We start from the raw sequence: 22,722 nt of genomic DNA, 5'->3' as shown, positions 1-22,722 counted from the left end.
CATTGCTACTGGCAACCCAACTGTGACTGAATTCACAACGTACACCCCAAGCACTGCCATAAAGTTCTGGTACCACAAACCGGGAAAGGTGCCAGTGGCTGTGACCCTCCTTTCCCAGGACAAGAAGCTGGCATGTATCCTCCCTGATGGAAGGGGTTTGCCATTGTTGGTTCCCAAGGCTACTGTTTCTTTCTGTCCGTAGGTGCCTGTAGGCTAATATGACACAGGGACCCTTGTGGAAGATGCTTGTCTCGTAAATTGTGAGGTGAAACCCTGTAGGGGTGAAGTGTGAGGACAGAGTCCCAGAGAGCAGTTTCCAGGCTGTTGGCCTCACGTGGAAAGGTGTTGGCTCGGGTAGTAGATGGCCGTCAGCTGTGGGTAATTGGCCATCAGCTGTAACAGTTACCCAATTAGCCCCTGATATAACTGCTGCTGCTGTGCTGTTTGGAGAGTCGAGTAGAGTCGAGTCAGTCGGTTGATTGGCAAGCAGAGAAGCAGACAACAGGTTGCAGATCATATGACTCCAGCTTCCAGTAGACTATAGTGGTATGATTCCCCTACCTATGGCTCCGCGGGTGTTCCTTTTTGGCCTCACCATGTCATGCGTTCTTATGTGGGAAGTGGGAGCTGAGACCCTGCCTGACACCCGGCATGACACCATAGGTGCCTATAGGCTAATATGGCACAGGGCTCCTCATGGAAGATGCTTGTCAGGTAGATTGTGAGGCAAGACCCTGTAGGGGTAGAGTGTGGGGACAGAGTCCCAGACAGCAGTTTCCAGGCTCTCGGCCTCACATGGAAAGGTGCTGGCTCAGGTAGTAAATGGCCATCAACTGTGATTGGATGTCCTTCAGCTGTGACTAGTTGGCCATCAGCTATAACCAGTTAGCCATTAGCCACTGATATAACTGCCATGGCTAAGCTAGTAAGTGCAGATTGCAGTTAGCAAGTGAGGTTGGTTGGCAGAGAAGTGGACGGCAGATTGCGGATCATGTGGCTCCTGCTTCCTGTGTCTCCAACCCAGCCACCAGCAAGACTATAGTGGTATGACTCCCCTATTTATGGCTCCGTTGGTGTTCCTTTTTGGACTCACCATATCCTGCGTTCTTATGTGGGGAACAGGACTAGAGACCCCGCATGACACCCTGCATGACAATAACACAGGAGCCGGAAATGGGATATTAAGAGCTGAGGGTTGGCAGGGATATGTGAGAGGGGAGAAGCCATGGATACAGCTAGTAAGCAACAAGACTATGTTTCAAACTTGGATACATTTGTCTCCAATTCCATTCCCCTAACCACTATGCTAGTGATTCTCAAATTTCGAGTGTTTTAGATTCATCTAGAAAATGTGTTAACATGAAGATTCTTAAAATCCAATGCTGGAATTCTTATTCAGTAGAGCTGAAATGGAGCACAAGTGATCCTGATGAAAGCAAACTTAGTATTAGGATCTATACCCAAATCTAAGCAACTGTAATGAAGAACTCCCAGAAGAAGTGATAGAAGTTTATTTTTCTCTCATAGATAGGTGCTGGTCCACGGTCAGTATGTGTTCTGATCCACAGGCTAAGGTAGCTCCCTAGATACCTTCTATGTCATTGCTCTGCCACATCCTAAGGTGTTGTTTGAGGGCTTGCTCCCTAGCTGCCATTGAAACGAAGGATGAAAGTAAGTTGAGGGGCAAGCAGTCTTCTTTCTAGTAAGTGGCACAACAGTTGAACACATCATTTTGGCTCACATAACACTGATGAAAAATTTAGTCACATGGCACATCAAGCTGCAAGGGAAATTTGGAAGAGTAGTCTCTAGGTAAACAGCATGTGCACTGCTAAAACTTAAAAGGACATCTGTTAATAAAATGAAGAAGGGGAGAATAGGTATTGGGGGAGAGCTATCGGTCTCTGCCATAGTATTCAGACTCCATTTTTTTAAAAACACCAAATGTTTATAAAATACCTTATATGGAGTCAATCCTTGTAGAATACTCTAATAGATACCAGTGTGAGGGTTAGCTGTTAGCAGAGGCCCTGAAAAAACACATAGGAACAGCTTGATCCCAATTCCAGAATATCCAAATTAGTTCTAATAATACCATTGTTTACATAAAAAAGACATCCCAGGGCCCTACACCAAAGGACACTGTAGAGACAGAGTCCCAGGGAGCAGTTTCCAGCTCTCGGCCTCATGTAGAAAGGTGCTGGCTCAGGTAGTAGATGGCCATCAACTGTGACTAGGTGGCCATCAGCTGTTACCAGTTAGCCATTGGCCACTGATATAACTGCTGTAGCTACGCTAGGGGGTGGGTTGGTTGGTAGAGAAGCGGACGGCAGATTGCAGATTGTGTGGCTCCTGCTTCCTGTGTCTCCAGCCCAACTGCCAGCAAGAATATAGTGTTATGACTCCGTGGGTGTTCCTTTTTGGCCTCACCGTGTCCTGCATTCTTGTATGGGAAGCAGGAGCTGAGTTCCTGCGTGACAGACACATTCAAAAACCCACCCCCTGAAGTTTCACACCTGATGTGGTCTCATTCCCAAAGCTCTTGACACTGGAAAAAAGAATTAAAAACTATAAAAAGAAACAGCAAAGAGAGATCACATTCAACTGGAAAAACTCAAAAGAAGCTTCTTGAAAGAGGAGGAGTGTATGTTTCAGCTCTAGTTCAAGGAAACATAACAACGTGAGCAGAGCAAGCAAAAATTAAAACAAGGGACATTCTTAATGAATCTTTAATTTAATTCAAGGATATTACAATAATCCCATCAAAACGGTATTGTGTGAGACAAGATGGTGAAATTAATTTAAAAAAAAACCCAGCAAGTTGAGTTTTTCTATTCTTCTATCTACTTACATATTAATTTAATTTTTCATGGGTTAGAGATGATATTACAAACTTGCAGCTAAATCCAGCATTTCACTGACTTGACACAAAGAGACATATATACTTTAGTAAATTAAAGGGGGGAAAGTTTAAACACACCAGAGATTCTTCTCTAAGATTCTCCTGGTTATCATTAAAATATCTCCCTTGTGCTTCTGAACCTGTGCACTGGACATCAAGTCTAATGTCTCTTTTCAGCTTTTGATGCTTTCTAGTCCATATGGTAACATTTTAATAGATTATTTTTGCTATGTGAATATACAATTCATTTTTTCTAATATTTCTAGTCACTCAGTAAAGGAGCTGCATAACAGAAATAGCTGAATTTCATCTAACTGTATTATGAGCTCGTTTGACAGTAGCTAGGGGCAAAGCTGTAAAGTGCTGCAGAAATTGTCAAATGTCCTTAGTCTTCATTGATATAAGATTCAAATACCACACTTCAAATGTTATTCTCTTTCTAATGTATTGATCCTTCCTCCTTTTGATAAAGTACTTTCTCCACATGTCTTTACATCTTTCTTTAAAAGTATACCATGAACTATTGTCAGTCACTCACATGAATAAAGTAGAATATATTGGAGTAGTCCATGTTATATTATCCAGTTAGTTAGTCATAGCAAAAAAATAAAATGTATACTCAGTAACCTGACATTTCTGAAATAGAAAGGTGACATTGACCATCAACTGACATACATATACAATGCATCATTTATGTAGCAGAACCATGTGCTATGTACGGAATCACACAACCTGGAGTTCAAAACCTGCGTCTGTCACTTACTAAGTATGTGACCCTGCCCAAGTTACATAAACTTAAAGGAGATAATTTGCACAGTACCTGGCAGGTAGTAAATGCGCAATAAGCAGCATTTTTTTACTATTTATATATTGTTTATGAGAAAGAAATGGCAGTCATTTTATCAATAAGATAATTTGTAAATGCATGACTTATTTTTAGTACCAACTTTTTAGAAATTCTAAAGGCAGCAAAAGATCTTAATATCATTTTCATAATAGCTAATAATGGATTCAGAAATTACTGCCCCAAGGTTGAATCTCATTTGAATCAAACATGTGAAATGATTAAAATGAAGTCATTTCTGTTATAGATAGCAATAAAATAAATCATCAAGAGCACTGCTCTTCTAAAAAGCTTCCACATCAAATGTTCCTTACTTTTTTCTCTTTCAAATGGGCTATTGCACTTTTTTTTCCTTTGGAATGAATTTTCTCACTGTTTTAGACAACAGAGCATATTATACTACATTGACATTTCAAGTAATATTAAGGACTTGAGGTAGAATATTTTAAAAATATTTAGAAGAGCTCACAGAAAATTTTAGAACTAGGTATCATTTTGTTTTATGTATATATTTGGCTCCAAAATATTTTCAACATAGTGTATAAATTGAGTACTCGCTGATCTGCCTTTGGTAGCTATATATACAGAGTAAAATCTTCTTGTTCACCTTTTGTCTAATGAGAGTCTTGTGCATATTCATTTTCATTTATCTTATGTATATATACATTGTTTTTTCATTTGTGTGGTTAAATTAATACGTATCTTCATTCAGAACCCCCCAATCAAAGGGGATACTGCTATGAACAATTCTCTGTTTTGTTTTAAAATTATTATCTCTAAGTCAAATCTATCTGAGAAAACAATATGTACACAGCAACATGCTAAATGTCATACGGGAGTAAGAAAGAATAAAATAGTGTGGTATCGTAGAAAAGGATTGCCTTTGAAGTCTGACCCTCTCAGGTTCAAATACTGGCTCTTGTCATTTACATGACTGTGAAATGTTGAGCAAGTTAATTAACCTCTCAATATTTCTGTAATAATACTGCTAATAAGTGGCAAAAGAGAATTTGATCTTAGAAAGTGACATGATGAATGGCAAATGTGGAATAACTACTTATGCAATTAAGTCCAAGGAATCTCACAGACAACTATGACAAGAAAGCACAAAGCTTTACAATTGCTTCCCACTGGTTAGGAAGTTCAGGTGTTCATAAATGGCCTGATAGAGCCAGATCAAATATTCTATGATCTGCTGTGCTGTAGAATGGGATTGTCATGGACAAAGGAAATTTCATAATTCCCCATTCTATCCCACAATACCCTCCTTCAAAAAAACTAGATAAAAATGGCAAAGGATAAATCAGTCCTTTTTCTAATACAAGTTTTTTTTTTTTTTCTTGTTTTTTTTTTTCTGTGTCTGCAGAAACATGAGTCCTCAAATAAAGAGGCAATGTTCTATCAAACACATGGTCAATTTGTGTAGTATGGCAGAACTGATTAAATAGAGGAACTATATAAAGCTCCCATAATTAAAGATGCACTTGAAATTTATTATTATCTTATATTAGGTCAAAGAAACTAATTTAGATTCCAGAAGCAAAATGTAACTATAACCCTAACAAAGAATCACATAATTTGTTCCTAAAATAGCAGAAATATATATCTGTGTGTACCAGTATATTTATATATACTGGTATATATACTGATATATATAAATTTGCTAGAAATAATCTTTTTTCATTCATCTTTTTAAAGTAATTTTCTTATTTTTCAATTACAGTTGACATACAATATTATATTAGTTTCAGATGAACAATATAGTGATTAGACATGTATATTACTTACAAAGTGATTGCCCTGATAAAGCTAGTACCCAACTGACACCATACATAGTTATTACAATATCATTGACTATGAGGTCTGGCAATTAAGTTCGCAAACTTGCCATCGTGTGCTTACATTGGCAGAACTGCACAAACAGCTCAGTAAGGTTTCATAACCTTGGTATATTAGTGGCTCACAGTTGTGTTCCTGTCAATGTGTGGTGGTGTCTTGCTAAGTGGCTTTCATTATTGTGTGTTTTTGTGTGCTATCACGAGAATGTATGAGCTTGGATTAGAGCAATGAATAAGCATTAAATTTCTTGTTAAACTTGGCAAGAGTGGAAGTGAAATCAGGGACACGTTAGTCCAAGTTTATGGGGATAATGCCATAAAGAAAATGGCAGTGTACAAATGGATTAAACGTTTTTCTGAGGGGAGAGAACGCATCACTGATGAAGAGAGGTCAGGGCAGCCAGTAACGAGCAGAACTGATGGAAACATTGCAAAAATTCATTGAATTGTGCATCAAAATCATTGGCTGACTGTGAGAAGCATAGCAGACCAAGTAAACATTGATAGAGAAACAATCAGGAAAATCTTAACTGAAAATCTTGGCATGAGAAAGGTGTGTGCACAAATGGTCCCGAAGGAACTCACTGATGAACAAAAGCAAAAGAGAGTTGAAGTTTGCAAAGACCTTTTGGAGAGGCAAGACAATGTTTTGGGCCATGTTATCACTTGTTATGAAACATGGGTGTACCAATATGACCTTGAAACAAAGCATCAAAGTGCAGAGTAGAAGTCAGCCAATTCTCCACGACCAAAAAATTTCTGTCAGTCCAAATCAAGAGTCAAAATAATGTTGCTAACCTCTTTTGATATCAGAGGGATTACTCATTATGAATTTGTACCAAGTAGACAGTTAACCAAGTTTACTATTTGGAAGTGCTGAAAGGCTGCGTGTAAAAGTTAGACGACCTGAACTTTTCACCAACAATTCATGGCTCTTGCATCACAACAATGCACCAGCTCACACAGCACTGGCTGTGAAGGAGTTTTTAGCCAATAAAGAAATAACTGTATTAGAACACCCTCGCTATTCACCTGATCTCACCCCCCAATGATTTTTTTCTTTACCTGAAGATAAAGGAAACATTTAAAGGAAGACATTTTGATGACATTCAGGACATCAACTGTAATACGACGACAACTCTGATGGCCATTCCACAAAAAGAGTTCCAAAATTGCTTTGAAGGGTGGACTAGACACTGGCATCAGCGCATAGCTTCCCAAGGGGAGTACTTTGAAGGTGACTGTAATGATATTCAGCAATGAGGTATGTAGCACTTTTTCTAGGATGATTTCAAGAATGTAATTGTCCCATCTCGTATGTCTATTTTATAGGAAATAATCTTATGAGTGATTGATTATCTCTGTGCTTTATTATTGAGAGTTTGGGGAGAATGTGAAAGGGAATTTTACTTTGGAACTTTCTTTCTTTCTTTCTTTCTTTCTTTCTTTCTTTCTTTCTTTCTTTCTTTCTTTCTTTCTTTCTTTCTTTCTTCTCCTTCTCCTTCTTCTTCTTCTTTTTCACTTTCATTCCTTTTTCTTCCTATGAGCTTTATTACTCTTATTACTTAAAAAGTAGTTAATAGAAGTGGTACACAGAATCATTGGAGAAAGAAGGATGATCAATGCCTAGTTTGGGAATATTTGACTATCAGAAAAAAAAAAAATTGGATCTCTGTATTGCACCAAACAGAGAAAATAAAATTCTATATCGATTAAAACAAAATTCTCCAACCATTTGAAAATGCTATCAAAAAATTATGATCTCTGGATAAGGGAATTTTTCTAAAGACTCAAAAAACACAAATCATAAAGGAAAATAGTTAAATTTAACTACATAAAATTCAAAATATTTGGAAAGCAAAAATACATTTTAAAAAAATTTCCACTTCAAGCCATGATGGAGTAATAATGCCCAAACTTGCCAAGCCACCATAAACAACTAGAAAACTGGGCTAAATATGTGAAACAATTATTTTCATTTTGGACGAGAAGCAGCACAGGACTGTCATTCCTGAGAAAGGGAAAACTAATAAGGACAACATCATCACTGCCTAGCTCTCTACTTGGATGCACATTTCAGTCCACTGTTCAAGGAAGAAGAACCTGAGCAGAGTCTTGTGATCAAGCTGAACTGAGGAGTCAGAGATCAGAATTGAGGGAGGTAGTGGTGGCTGGAATTTGTGAGTACAGAAGGGAGATATGTAATGCAAATTCTCCAGAAATATGCATAAGGATTTCCATGAGTCTGTTGCTAAATATTAAGTTGAACATGCGTAGGATGAAATTCCAGGAGGTTGAACAAAGAACAACTGTGGAGCTGAATCTGAACAATTTACAGAACTCATACAGTGGTGGTAGATATTTGAGTTTTAACCACCCAAAGTGTGGAGTCCTTGTTCGAAAGTCAGGACAATCAGTAAATATTCCAGAAGGGTCATGTCTTAGTGGTAGGGCTAACTTAGCTGTAGAATCACCATAGCAAAGCTTAAAATCAGACCTCTAAACAATGAAGATGTTCCCAAAGTAAATTAATTACCAGTCAAAACAAAGCTCTACACCCCTGAAAAGCTAAAGAAAATTCAATACTGTACAATGTAAAATTTCAAGAGTCCAGCATCTAATAAATTTTACTACACATGTGCAGAAGCAAAAACCTTTCACTAATAAAGAAAAAGCTCACTCAATATAAAAAGATATAGAATTAACAGAGATGATGGAATTGGCAGACAATGGCTTTAAAATAACTATAGCAGGATATATACTGCAGGATTATTAATGGAAAACACAAATATAATGAGGAAATGGGAGATTAAAAAAACAACAACAAATGAGTGGATCCATGCTATGGATATATGTAAAAAATTGCTTATCCAATCACCTGGTGATGGATATTTGGGAGCTTTTTTATCCCAGTTTTTGGCTATGATATAAATTTCCTATGAACACTTGTGGACAAGTCTTTGTGTGATCATAATCCTCTCATTTCTCTTGGGAAAATATTTAGAAGTAGAATTTCTGGGTCATGTGGTAATATATGTGGACCTTTATAAGAAACTGCCAAACTGTTTTTCATTTTACATTTCCACTAGCAGCATATGAATTGTTTGACATGCTCAACAACAATTGGCTTTATCATTATTTGTGACTTTAGCCTTTCTAGGGGATATATAGTAATATTTTTCATTGCTTTAATTTGCATTTCCTTGATGATCACATTTTTATGTGCTTTGGACCACTTGTAAATATTCTTTTGTGAAATCTCTATTTAAGTCTTTTGCCTATTTTGCAATAAAATTGCCTCATTATTGAGTTCTAAGACTTCTTGGTGTAATCTGAATATAAATCGTTAGATCTATGCAGTACAAATATTTGTTCTAATTTAGTGGCTTTTCATTTCTTTAACAGTGTCATTCACACACTAAAGTTTTTCAATTTTAAAGAAACACATTTTATCTTTTTTTTCTCTTTTGGTTCATGTTTTCTATGTTGTATATGAGAAATTTTTGCCTAAACCAAGAATTTTTCTAAAGAATTTCACAAAGAATTTTTCCTAGCTTTTCTCCTAGAAGTTTTATAGTTTTAATGTTTGCATTTAGTTCTCTGATCTATTTGGAGTTAATTTTTGTGTATGGTATGAGGTAAGGATTGAAATTCATTTTTTTTTCTATATGTGTATCCAGGTATTTCAGCACCGTTTGTTGAAAAGATTATCCCTTCTCTGTTTAATTGTCTTGCCATTATTGAAAAATATCAATGTGTCTCTATTTTTGAATGCTCTTCTGTTTCATTGATCTGTATGTTTATTCTTATGCCATGACATGTGATTACTAAAGCTTAATAGTTATTGAAATCTAGTAGTGTAAGTATTCCAACCTAATTTTCCTTTTTTATAATTGTTTTCGCTATTCTGCCTCCTTTGCATTTCTATATATAATTTTCAGTGAAGTCACCAATTTCTACAAATCATCTGCTGGAACCTTGTTTGATATTGCAATAAATCTGTAGATCAATTTGGAGAGAATTGAGATCTTAACTATATTGAATCTTATGATCTATGAACGTACTGTATCTTTCCATTGATTTCTTTAATTTCTCTCAACACAGTTATGGAATCTCACTATGTAAATATCAAACATATTTTGATAAATTTATGTATATGCCTTTCACATATTTGTAAATATTTGTTGTGTTAATTTCCAATTGTTCATTCAATTGTACAGAAATACAATAAATATTTGTATATTGACCATATATACTGCAAACTTTCTGTATACACTTATGTGTCCTAATGATTTTTTTGTAGATTTATTGTCTTTTAACATATGCAATCATGTCATCTGTGACTACACTTTCAGTCTCTATACTTATTATTTCTTTTTATTTCCTTATTGCAATGACGGGCACCTCCAGTAGAATATTGAATAGAAATGGTGAGAATGATTTTTTTTTTTCCTGATGAAAGGGGAAAGCATTTGTTGTTTCAAGATCAAGTATGATGATAGCTGCAGGTTTTTCATAGATGTCCTTTATCAAGTTGAGGAACTTCCCTTCTTTTGAGCAGTCTTGTTGAATTTTTTCAAATGTTTTTTCGGCATTTATTGAAATGATATAATGGTATTTTCCCTTTATTCTGTTATTATGGTGAATTACGGTGACTGATTTTTTTAAAAGATTTTTATTAAAAAATATTGCTAACATACAACATTATATCAGTTTCAGGTGTACACCATAGTAATTCAACATTTATGTACCTAAAGAAGTGATCACCATGATAAGTCCAGCAACCACCTGACACTGTACCATTGCTATCCCAATATTATTGACTATATTCTCTATGCTGTATATTGCATCCCCATAACTTATTTTGTTTTATTCCTGGAAATTTGGACCTCTTATTGTCCTTCACCTTCACCCCCCCACTTTTACATTTTTCAATTACAGCAGATATTCAATATTATTTTATATTAATTTCAGGTGTATAGCATAGTGGTTAGACATTTGTATAATTTAAGAACTGACTCCCTTGACTAGTCTAGTATCCACCTGGCACTACACATAGTTATTACCATATTATTGACTATATTCCCTATTCTTTACTTTACATCTTCATGACAGTTTTGTAACCACCAATTGGTACTTCTTAATCCCTTCATCTTTTTTACACTGTCCCCCAACTTCCCTCCTATCACCCTGATAAATCTAGTACTCACCTGACACCATACATCATTATTACACTATTATTAACTATATTCCTTATGCTATACACTACATCCCCATGACTACTGTGTAACAACCAATTTGTACGTCTTAGTCCCTTCCTCTTTTTTCACCCACATCCCCAAACCCTTCCCATCTGGCAACCATCAAAATGTTCTCTGTATCTATGAGTTTGTTTCTGTTTTGTTGGTTTGTTTATTTTGTTCTTTAGATTCCACATATAAGCAAACTCACATTGCATCTGTCTTTCTTTGTCTGACATACTCCACTCAGCACAATACCCTCCACATCCATCCATGCCATCGCAGATGGCAAGAACCCATTCCCTTCCCTGGCTGAGCAATATTCCATTGTATATATGTACCACCTACTCTTTATCCATTCATCCATCAATGGACACCCAGGCTGCCTCTACAATTTGGTTATTGCAATTAATGCTGCAATGAATATATGGATGCACATGTCTCCTTGAAGTAGCATTTTGGGTTTCTTCAGATAAACAATCAGAAGTGGGACTACTAGGTCTTTCTTTGACTCTTGTTATAGCCTTTGTTTTAAAGTCTATTTTGTCTGGTATAAGTATTGTTAACCCAGTTTTTTTTTCCACTTCCATTTTCATGAAATAATGTGTTGCCTCTTTTTACTTTCAGACTGTGTGTCTTCCGATATGAAGTGAATCTCTTGTAGACAGTATATGTAAGGGTATTATTTTCCTATCCATTCAGCCACCCTATGTTGTTGTTTTTTTTTAATTTATTTTTTAAATTTATTGGGGTGACAATTGTTAGTAAAATTACATAGATTTCAGGTGTACAATTCTGTATTACATCATCTATAAATCCCATTGTGTGTTCACCACCCAGAGTCAGTTCTCCTTCCATCACCATATATTTGATACCCCTTACCCTCATCTCCCACCCCCACCCCCCTTACCCTCTGGTAACCACTAAACTATTGTCTGTGTCTATGAGTTTCTGTTTCTCATTTGTTTGTCTTGTTCTTTTGTTGTTTTTGGTTTATATACCACATATCAGTGAAATCACATGGTTCTCTGCTTTTTCTGTCTGACTTATTTCGCTCAGCATTACACTCTCTAAAGAAGTTGTGGCATATATACACAATGGAATACTACTCGGCGGTAAGAAAATATGATATAGGAACGTTTGAGCCACCCTATATTTTTGATTGGAGCATTTAATCCATTTACATTGAAATTAATTGTTGATAGATATGTAGTGATTGCAATTTTATTATTCATATTTTTTATCTTTTTTCTTTATCATCTTAATGAAATGCCTCTGACATTTCTTGTGATACTGGTTTGTTGGTCATGTATTCCCTTAGTTTTTTCTTATCCAGGAAGCTCTTTATCCCTCCTATAATTTTAAATGCTAGCCTTGCTGGGTAAAATACTCTGCGTTGTAGATCCATGCTTTTCGTCACTTTAAATATTTCCTACCACTCCCTTCTGGCTTGCAAAGTTTCTGTTGAGAAATTATCTGACAATCTTATGGGAACTCCCTTGTAAGTAACTAGTTGCCTTTCTCTTGCTACTTTTAAGATTCTTTCTTTGTCTTTAACCTTCGCCATTTTAATCATGATGTATATTGCTGTGGACCTCTTTGGGTTCATCTTGTTTGGGACACTCTGCACTTCCTGGGTTTGTATGTCTATTTCTTTCACCATGGTAGGGAAGTTTTCCATCATTATTTCTTCAAATAGGTTTTCAATTTCTCGCTTTCTCTCTTCTCCTTCTAGTACCACTATGATGTGAATGTTGTTATGCTTGATGTTGTCCCAGAAGTTCCTTAAACTATTCTCACTTTTTAAAATTCTGTTTTATTTTTGCTGTTCTGATTGGGTGTTATCTACCACCTTATTTTCAAAATCACTGATTCAAACCTCTGCTTCATCTAGTCTGCTGGTGATTCCTTCTAGTGAATTCTTCATTTCAGTTATTGTATTCTTTATTTGTGACTGGTTCTTTTTATGGTTTCTATGTGTGTGTTTTTTCTTTTTCTTTTCTTTCTTTCTTTTTTATTTTATTTTTTGTTATGCTTGCTATCTCTTTGTTGAAGTTCTCACTGAGTTCCTTGAGCATCCTCATAACCATTGTTTTCAACTCTGTATCAGGTAAGTTGCTTGCCTCCTTTTTGTTTAGTTATTTTTCTGGAGTTTTCTTCTTTCATTTGGGAAGTATTTCTTTGTTTCCTCATTTTGGCTGCCTCTGTTTCTTTCTATGTATTAGGTAGATCTGCTACATCTCCCAGTCTTGGTTGGCCAGGTGGCCTTATGTAGTAAGTACCCTGTGGGACTCAGTAGCATAGTTTCCATGGTCTCTTGTGGTGGGTGCTCCAGAAGTGTCCCTGTGTGGGTCATATGTACCTTTCTGCTATAGTTGAGCCTTGATTGCTATTGCCACATCAGTGGGTGGCATTTACCCTCAGGCTGACTGGCTGTGGTGTTTGGCCATGTGCACAGCTTACAGGCTACTGTGCAGAGGGCTTACCCAATGAAGTAGGACTCGCCCCAGTGGGCTCTGGGGCTTGTTGAGAGTGCCCTTTTGGTGTGCTGCTTGTGGGGCTAATTGGGTGGTGTTCTGCTGTGGTCTGAAGCTGACCTCCATGTTTGTTGTTTCTGGAGTCTCTCGTGAGAGGCTCTGGTGCAGGTGAAGTTCAGCCACTACTTATGGCCAGCCTGGGACTACCTAGTAGTAGCTATAAAGCAATCCACGGTTGTTCGCTGCCTGTGCTGGTCCTGGAGGGGTGTGGGAGAGGCCACACTGTGAATCAAGGATGGCTGCTAACAGTACTGGGTATGGGGTAGCTCTGCAAAAAGCCAGAATACTCTGAGGCCTGCTGCCAACTGCTGGCTCCCTTGAGGTTCAGCCACTGATAAAGCCTCATGCAGTATGGAGTTTGCTGTGACAGGGTCTCAGTGAGTCACTAGGGTGGAGCAAGTCAAGCTCACCAGTCCAATTTAGGTTCAGATTTTGCCGTGTGTGTGTTTGGGGGCGGTCAACACAGGAACGTTGGTGCCAGCCAGTTGGCTACATGGGAGGGGTCCCCACACAGGGAAAATGGCAACTATCCTCCAGTGTTCGCCCTGAAGTTGCACAATTCAGTCTTTCTCCATATATCTTCACCACCCTCTGAGTTAGTGTCTCTCTGCTTGAGCCCAAGGTGTGTGCCTGTGAGCAAGTGAGTCTGTGCACAGGCCCTTTAAGAGGATGTTTCGGTCCCACAGCCTTCTGTCCCACCTAGATGGTAAGAATCCCCACTGTTTTTCACAGCCAGATGTTGTAAGAGCTCCTCTCCCCATCACCAGTACTTCAGGCTGGGCAGCTTGGTGTGGGGCTGGGGTCCCACTCCTCTGAGGAGAACCTCCATGGCTGACATATCCTTCCGGATTTTCAACCACCACTTGGAGGTATGGTGCCGGCCCATTTCATGTCTCCACCCATCCTACTAGTCTTGACATGGCTTCTTCTTTATATTTTTAAGTATAAAACTTCTGTTCAGCTGGAGTTCAAATAGTTCTCCAGGTTGGTTGTTCAAATATTTGGTTGTAATTTTGATGTGTTCACGGGTTGTGGCAAGTACAGTGTTTATCTACTCCACCATCCTGGATTTCTGATGATCTGGAGCACTTGTTGATAATGACCATTCCAAAGCAAGGCCAAAATCCTGGTTTGATTGGGTAATGGATTGTAGCAATCATGACTATAACATTGAGATTCATGTGATTTTTTTTCTTACTCTTCTAATTAAATGGAAGCTGTGTTAATTTCCTAGGGTTGCCACAGTGAAGCATCACAAACAAATTTGTTGTCTTACAGTACTGGAAACTAGAAGTCGAAAATCCAAATGTTAGCAGGGCCATGCTCCCCCTGAAACCTATAGGGGAATTCTTATTTCCCTCTTCCTAGTTTCTGGTGGTTTGCTTGCGATCTTTGGCTTTCCTAGGCTTGCAGCTGTGTAACTCCAATCTCTGCCTTCATAGTCTCAGTGACTAATTTTTTTTAAATGCTAAACTAACCTTGTATCCTGGGATAAACCTCACTGATTCATGTTGTATTATTATTTTATATATTTTGGATTGAATATTTTCATATTCAGTTATGGATTTTTGGGTCTATATTCATGAAGGTTATTGGCCTGCAACTGTGTTTTAAATGTAGTGACTTTATCTGGTTTTTCTTTCTGGTGATTCTGAAATCAAAAAATAATTTGGGAAGTGTTCTCTCCTCATTATTTCCTAAAGGTTTTTGTGTAGGATTACATTTATTTTCTCTTTAAATACTTGTCAGAATTTGCAGTGAACCCATCTGGTCCTGGAGTTTTCATTATGAAAAATGTTTTTAATTAGAAATTCAATTTATTTATAAATATAGTGCTATTGAGGTTATCTGTTTCTTCTGTCTTCATTTTGAGAGTTCGTCTTCTTTAAAGAATGTATATTAGAGAAATTTCTCCCTAGTATTCCCTTATTATCCTCCTATTAGCTAGAAGATATGTAGTGATGTCCCTGTTTCATACTGATATTGATAATTTGTGTCTTCTCTCTCTTTTTCTTGATTAGTCTAGTGGGAGGTTTGTCAAGTTTATTTACCTTTTCCAAGGACTACTATTACATGTCCTTGATTTACTCTATTTTTTTTTTGTCTTCAATTTCAGTGATTTCTTATCTTTATTATTTTCTTCCTTCTTTAAGTTTAGTTAGATCTTTGTTTTCTAGTTTCTTACAGCGGAAACTGAGATCACTCATTTGGGACCTTTCTTCATAAGCATGTTATATTCTAACTTAAGTATACTTCTAAGCACTTCTTTAGCTGTACCTCACAATTCTGATATGTTTTTTTTTTTTTTTTTTTTTTCAATCTAGTTGAAATGATTTTCCTATTTCCCTTGGAAGTTCCTCTTTGACCCATGTGTTACTTAGAAATAAATGTCTTTCATAAATTTTCAAGTATTGGGGGATTTTGCAGATTTTTTTTGGAGAATGATTATTAATTAATTGCATTCCTTTTTGGTTAGAGAACTTTATTTATATTATTTATTTTCAGTTACAGTTGACATTCGATGTTTATATTAATTTCAGATGTACAGCATAGCGGTTAGATATTTACTTAATTTAAGAAGTGATACTTCCAATTAGTCTAGTACCCACTTGGCACTATACTTAGTTGTTGCAACATTATTGACTATAGAGAATAGAGAACATACATTTGATGATTTAAATTCATTTGGACTTACTGGGACTTGTATTATTGCCTAGATTATGATATATTTTAGTAAATGTATCATATAAACTTGAAAATAATATGTAATCTCTTGTCTGATGGAATGCTCTATAAATATCATTTGGCTCAAGTTCGTTGGTAGTGTTGGTCATGTTGAAGATAAACAAACTCTATCATTAGTTAAGCCTGGGAAAACAGATTTTATTCAGTAACTACTGACAGTATGGGAAAGAGCTGATCTCCATTCCAATTTGTGCAGAAGTGACTGGGTGTTTTAAAGGGGAAATGAAAGAGCAGAGAGGTGGTTTGAGTGGAGATTCAAATGGAATCTAAGAAGTGAAAAATTACAAAGGGTTGTTCAGTGTAAATGCAATTAGCCAGCTATGTCTGCTACCTAGCAAACATGGAACTTAGGATTCTATCCTCCCACAAAGACTGGGAGGCAGATACCCCCTTTTCTTCCTAATGATTACATTTCAAAGGAATGGCTTTCTGTTCCTTGAGAAAGACACTCCTGAATTGCAGCAAATACATATACACCTCAAAGAGACAAAGGAATGATTTATAATCGTAAACCCTTTTTAGTAGATGCTCTAAGAAACAGAGGTCAGAGTCCTATGGCAGGTGTTGGCTAGAACAAACAGTAAAACTGTTGATAGCTCTGGGGTTTTGCAGCTAGGAATTCAAAAGGTGTCTAGGTCATCCCAGGAACCCAGCCTTAAGGTGCTAGAAGCAGTGCTAGTGTAGGTCAAGTCTTTTAGCTCAGGAGTATGGATGGAGTGCTTATGTGCCAAGAGATCTTTGCAGTTCTCAGCTGTGTGTTCCATATCCGGAGTGTGTTTTTTAATTTTTATATATTTGTAAGATTCCTAATTTTTTTCTGTTATTAATTTTCATTTCACTCTTGTGATAGAAGAATATACTTTGTATCACTTTAATTATTTTAAATGTACTGAGGCTTGTTCTATGGCCCAGTATATTATATATCTGGGAGAATGTTCCACGTGTATTTCAGAAAACTTTGTGTTCTATTGTTGTTAAGTGGAATGCTCTATAGTGTTGTTCAAGTATTCTGTTTCCTTGTACACATTATGCTTACTTTGTCTATCCATTATTAAAACTTAGGTAGTGAATCCCTAAAAATTACTGTTGAAGTGTCTATTTCTCCTTTCAAGTCTGTCAGCTTTTGCTTCACAGAATTTGAGGCTCTGTTGTTGGGTGAATATATATTTATAATTTTTTTTATCATCCAGAAGAACTGACCTTTTATCATTATAAAATGTTCCTCTTTATTTCTAATAATTTTTTTCTTATAAACTCTAGTTTGCCTTATAGCCACCCAAATTTTCTTAAGGTTGCTGTTTATATAATATATATTTTCACCCTTTTCTCTTTTTTTCAACTTCCAGTATCATTTATTTTTCCTAGAATCTGAATACAATTAATTGTAGCAAGACAGTGCTCAACACTATTTAAGCTTCATTTTAGTTTCTTTGAATTCATTCAGTATTTGTAAATGTGAGAATTCACATTTCAGTAACTAGAAAACTAAAATTTGACATACCAACAAATTTACTCAATATTGATGTAACTATACAAAATTTAAATGCAACTGTTACAGAATTTGGCCTTTGTAAACTTGCTTACACATCAACAAAGTTACTTTTTGCTTATCTGTCCTAACCTGTGAAGTGTTGCACCAACAGACCCCTCTCATAGCTTTTTACTATGTGAATAAATTTTCCTCCCCTTAAGACAAGATGAAAAAAACTCAAAGTTCCCACTCAGAAAAAAAAAAAAAAAAAACGTTAACCCCAAATTATCAAATTCTAAAGTTTCAGCAGATGTAACACCAGAAATAGGTTATGGGCAACTCTTTAAAGTCTTTACCTAAGTAGTAAAGAAGTTACAGTGTTGACTGAAAGAACACACAGGTTTTTCATGAGACTTTGTTTCAAAGGGTCTCAAAATTCTGACAGATTTTTGGTCAAGTTATTTCCATTAAAAAGTACTGATTTCAAAAAGTAGTGACTTCAAAACTGCCACACAAATGAAACAACGGTCCACAAAACATTCTCCTTTCCTTCTGAAGATTTTACAATGTATTGTAATCATTAAACAGTTTTTTACTAGTCAACTTAAATAGCCAATTGAGACAAACAGTTCTGAGACTGTTTTTCCACAACTGATTAAGACTGCGGTGGCCGGTATTGGGGACAATATTCATTTAGCCTTCTGAGCTTTCTGGGCAGTGTCGGTGACCTTGCCAGCTCCAGCTGCCTTCCTGTCCACTGCTTTGTGACACCCACAAATGTCTGTTTCATGTCACGGACAGTGAAAGGGCCCAGAGGAAAGTAGTCAGAGAATCTCTCGATACAGATGGGGTTGCCAGGAACCATGTCAACGATGGCAGCATTGCCAGATTTCAAAAATTTCAGGCCATCTTGCAGCTTTTTCCCAGATTGACGATCACGCTCTCCTTCAGCTCAGCAAATTTGCAAGCAATGTAAGTAAGCGCTGTGACAACAAAGCACAGGTGTGTACCTGGCACTGATTTAGCCTAGATGGTTCAGGATAATCACCTGAGCCATGAAGCCAGCTGCTTCCATTGGTGGGTCATTTTTGCTGTCAGCAGTCACATTATCATGATGAACATCTTTGCCAGACACATTCTTGACATTGAAGCCACATTGTTTCCAGAAAGAGCTTTACTCAAAGCTTCATGGTGCATCTCAACAGGCTTTACTTCAGTTGTAATACTAAAGAGCAAAGGTGACCACCATGCAGGTTTGAGAACAGCTGTCTCCACTCGGCCCACAGGGATATTACCAATACAACAAATTTTGTAGATATCCTGGAGGGGTAGGCACAAAGGTTTGTCAGTTGGACGAGTTGGTGGCAGGATGCAATCCAGAGCTTCAAGTGACATGGTTCCACTGGCCTTGCCATTTTTACAGGTGACTTTCCATCCCTTGAGCTCAGGCATGTTAGCACTTGGCTCCAGCATGTTGTCACCATTCCAATCAGAAATTGGCACAAATTCTACTGTGTCAGGGCTGTAGCCAATTTTCTTAATGTAGGTGCTGACTTCCTGAATGATTTCCTCGTATCTCTTCTGGATGTAAGGTGGCTCAGTGGAATCCATTTTGTTAACATCAACAGTTAGTTGTTTCACACCCAGTGTGTAAGCCAGAAAAGCATGCTCATGGCTCTGCCTATTCTTGGAAACACCTGCTTCACATTCACCAACCCCAGCAGCAACAAGCAGGACTGCCCAGTCAGCCTGAGATGTGCCTGTAATCGTGTTTTTGATAAATCTCTGTGTCCTGGGCCATTAGTAATGGTCACATAACACTCGCTGGTCTCAAATTTCCACAGGGAGATATCAGTGGTGATCCCACGCTCACAGTCAGCTTTCAGTTTATCCAAGATCCAGGCATACTTGAAGGAACCCTTTCCCATCTCAGCAGCCTCCTTCTCAAATGTTTCAATGGTTCTTTTGTCGATCCCACCACATTTGTAGATCAGATGACCAGTAGTGGTAGACCTGCTGGAATCTATGTGTTTCATGACAATGATGTTGATGTGTGTCTTTTCCTTTACTGTTTTGGATTAGATTTAGAGGTGTGTTTCATGACACCTGTATTCTGGTGACAAACCCGTTGTGAAAAAGCTTTCTTGCAACCTTTTCCTTTCAGCTTATTTGTTACTTTGAATCTCAAATGTGTCTCTTGTAGACAGTATATAGTTGGATAATTTTTAAAAATATGGTCAACCACTCTTTACCTTTTGGATTGTTTAATCCATTCATATTTAACATTGTTAGGTATAGTTAGATTTATGTCTGCCATTTTACTTTTTGTTTCATATGTCTCATATATTTTTTGTTCCGCTATACATCCATTACTGGTTTATTTTGCACTAAATGAATATTTTCTAGTGGAACAACATTTTGCTTTAATGATTTTTCCACTATATTTTTACTTATTTCCTTAATAGCTCCTCTAGGGCTTACAACATACATCTTAAATTACCAGAATCTACTTCAGCTATATACTACGTAAGTACAGTGAGATATAGAATCATTACTTATAAATATCTCTATAATTTCTACTAATTTTTGCTATCATTGTTGTACATAATATATCTGAATATGTTACAACCCTACAATACATTATTATAAGTAAGTGTTTTTTCAGTCAATTCATTTTTTAATTGAGATATAATTGACATATAAAATTATATTAGCCTCAGGTATATGGTGTAACTATTTGATATTTGTATGTATTGCTAAATGATCTCCGCAATAACTTTTTATATAATTTTATATCTATTAAAGAATCTTAGAAAAAAAAGAACAAGTGAATATTTATAGAGTTTGTTATATTTACCTTATCATTTATCCTTCATGATTCTCCATTTTTATTTTGGATTAGAATTACCATGTGCTGTCATTTCATTACTTCAATACAGCATTGCTCTCATTCACTTCCTTTGTACTGATATTGTCAAATATATTATCTTTCTGTATGTTAGAAACCCAACAATACAATTTGAGTAATTCTTATGTCAGTTAAGAGCAGGAAGAAGAATAAAGCATTTATATAGCCTTTTAAAATTATATATTAACCTTCACTTGTGTTCTTTATTTCTGTAGATTAAAACATCAATCTGTGGTCACTTTCTGTCAGTCTGAAGAACTTCTTTAGGCATTTCTTGTAGGATATGTCTACTAGCAATGACATCTCAGTCTTTATTTTGGAATGTCATTAATTTGTATTCATTTTGAAAGATATTATTTGTTACATATAATTCTTGGCTGACAGGTTTTTGTTTGTTTATTTGTTTGGTCTTAGCACTTTGAATAGGTCATTCCACTGCCTTTTAGCCTCCATGATTTTAATGAGAAATTGACTCCTAGTTTTACTAGGGCTTCTTGTATATGATGAGCTATTTTTCTCTTGCTACTGTCAAGATTATCTCTTTCAGTATTTTTATTATAATGCATCTGGGTGTGAATCTCTTTGTGGAGTTTGTTGAGTTTCTTGAATGTATAGAATTAACATTATTCACCAAATTAGGGAAGTCTACAGGCATTATTTTGTCAAAGGTATTTCTCTGCTTCTTTATTCCATTCTCCTTATACTCTTATTATGTGTATGTTGGTGTGTTTAAGGATGTCTCACATTTCTCTGATGGTGTTCAATTTTCCTCATTCTCTTTGTTTTTCAAGTTGTGCAATCCTATTGATTTATCTTCGAGTTTCTTTATTCTTTTCTCTGACAGGTGAAATCTATTGTTGAGAATCTCTAGTGAATTTCTCATTTCAGTAATTATACATTTTAACTCCAGAATTTTCATTTGGTTCTTTGTTTTAATTTCTAATTATTTATTGATGTTCTCTGTTTGATGAGGCATTGCTATTATAGATCTTATTCATATTTTAAGCATGGTTTATGTCTCATAATATTTTGTTGAAAACTAATTAAATTTATTGAGACATGTTTTATGGTCTAACATATGGTCTGTCCTGGAGAATATTCCACGTGCATTTGCAAAGAATGTGTCCCATTGTCAGATGGGGTACTATAGATGTCATGTAAAAACTATATAAACATCTCAATAGATGCAGAAAAATCATGGGGTAAAAATTCAGTGCCCTTCTATAATAAAATTAAAACAAACAAACAAATAAATAAATAAATAAAATGAATAAAAACTAGTTATAGGAGGGAAATTCCTCAGCCTAAAAAAGGGACTTGTATGAAAACCCCATTTCTAGCATCAAAGGGGAAATTTAAAAAAAAAAAAAAACAATTTAAATTAAAATCACATCAAAAATAATAATTTGGGGAATAAATTTAACAAAAGGAATGCAAGAATATACTGTGCACTGACACTATAAACATCATTGAAAAAAATTAAAGATGACCTAAATAAATGTGTGTATTAGGACAATCCATAGAGACAGAATGTAGATAAGTGTTTTCCAGGGGCTTATGTGGATGGCATGTGTTGTGTGATTGCTAAAGTTTATGGGTTTCTTTTTTTGGGTGATGAAAACATTCTGAAATTAGGGGTAGTGGTCATACAACTTTGTGAATATACTGAAATCCACTGATTGTACACTTCAAAAGTATGACTTTATGGTTTATGAATTAAATCTCAATACAACTTTCAACAATAAACAAAACCTGAATATGAATAGAGAGTGCATTCGAAGAAAGCATAACTCAACAAACAATAGCCCCTTCTTTTGGTACATAAAAAGCTACATTCTCTAATACTAGGACCCTACAAATATCCATAATGTTGATTCTTGCATAGACTTGATCACGGTAGAAGAATCTTGAGCTCTGAGCTTTGGACTGCGCTTCCAAGAAAAATCACAGGATTTTTCAAGGACATTAAACCATCAACTGACCTTCAAGAACTTCTTCAGCTCTCAACACCGTGAGTGGATCTATTTCTGATCACAAAAATGGGTTCCAACAATATTTGCACCCATATTTTTAAAAATGTAATAATAATTATCTGATATCTTTGAGTAAGAAGTCAGATGCAGGGTACATTTTTGACCAGAGGTCAGAAAGACATGTACTATAAACAGAGAAAGATTACAAAGAAGCATTTGCAAATGTAAGGGGAAGAGAAAGAAATAAATGAGTAAACTTATAAA

At 36.2% G+C, this 22,722-nt stretch overlaps 1 pseudogene; it reads right to left on the bottom strand.

The window, feature by feature from the left end:
- Nucleotides 1-18,266: 18,266 nt before the first annotated feature.
- Nucleotides 18,267-19,613, bottom strand: LOC109438637 (elongation factor 1-alpha 1; annotated as a pseudogene).
- Between the last annotated feature and the right edge of the window lie 3,109 nt (nt 19,614-22,722).

Source organism: Rhinolophus sinicus, chromosome X, assembly GCF_036562045.2.
Source record: "Rhinolophus sinicus isolate RSC01 chromosome X, ASM3656204v1, whole genome shotgun sequence".
NCBI classification, from domain to species: Eukaryota; Metazoa; Chordata; class Mammalia; order Chiroptera; family Rhinolophidae; genus Rhinolophus; species Rhinolophus sinicus.
Note: the sequence above shows the minus strand (reverse complement) of the source record. Positions and strands in the feature narration are given on the sequence as shown.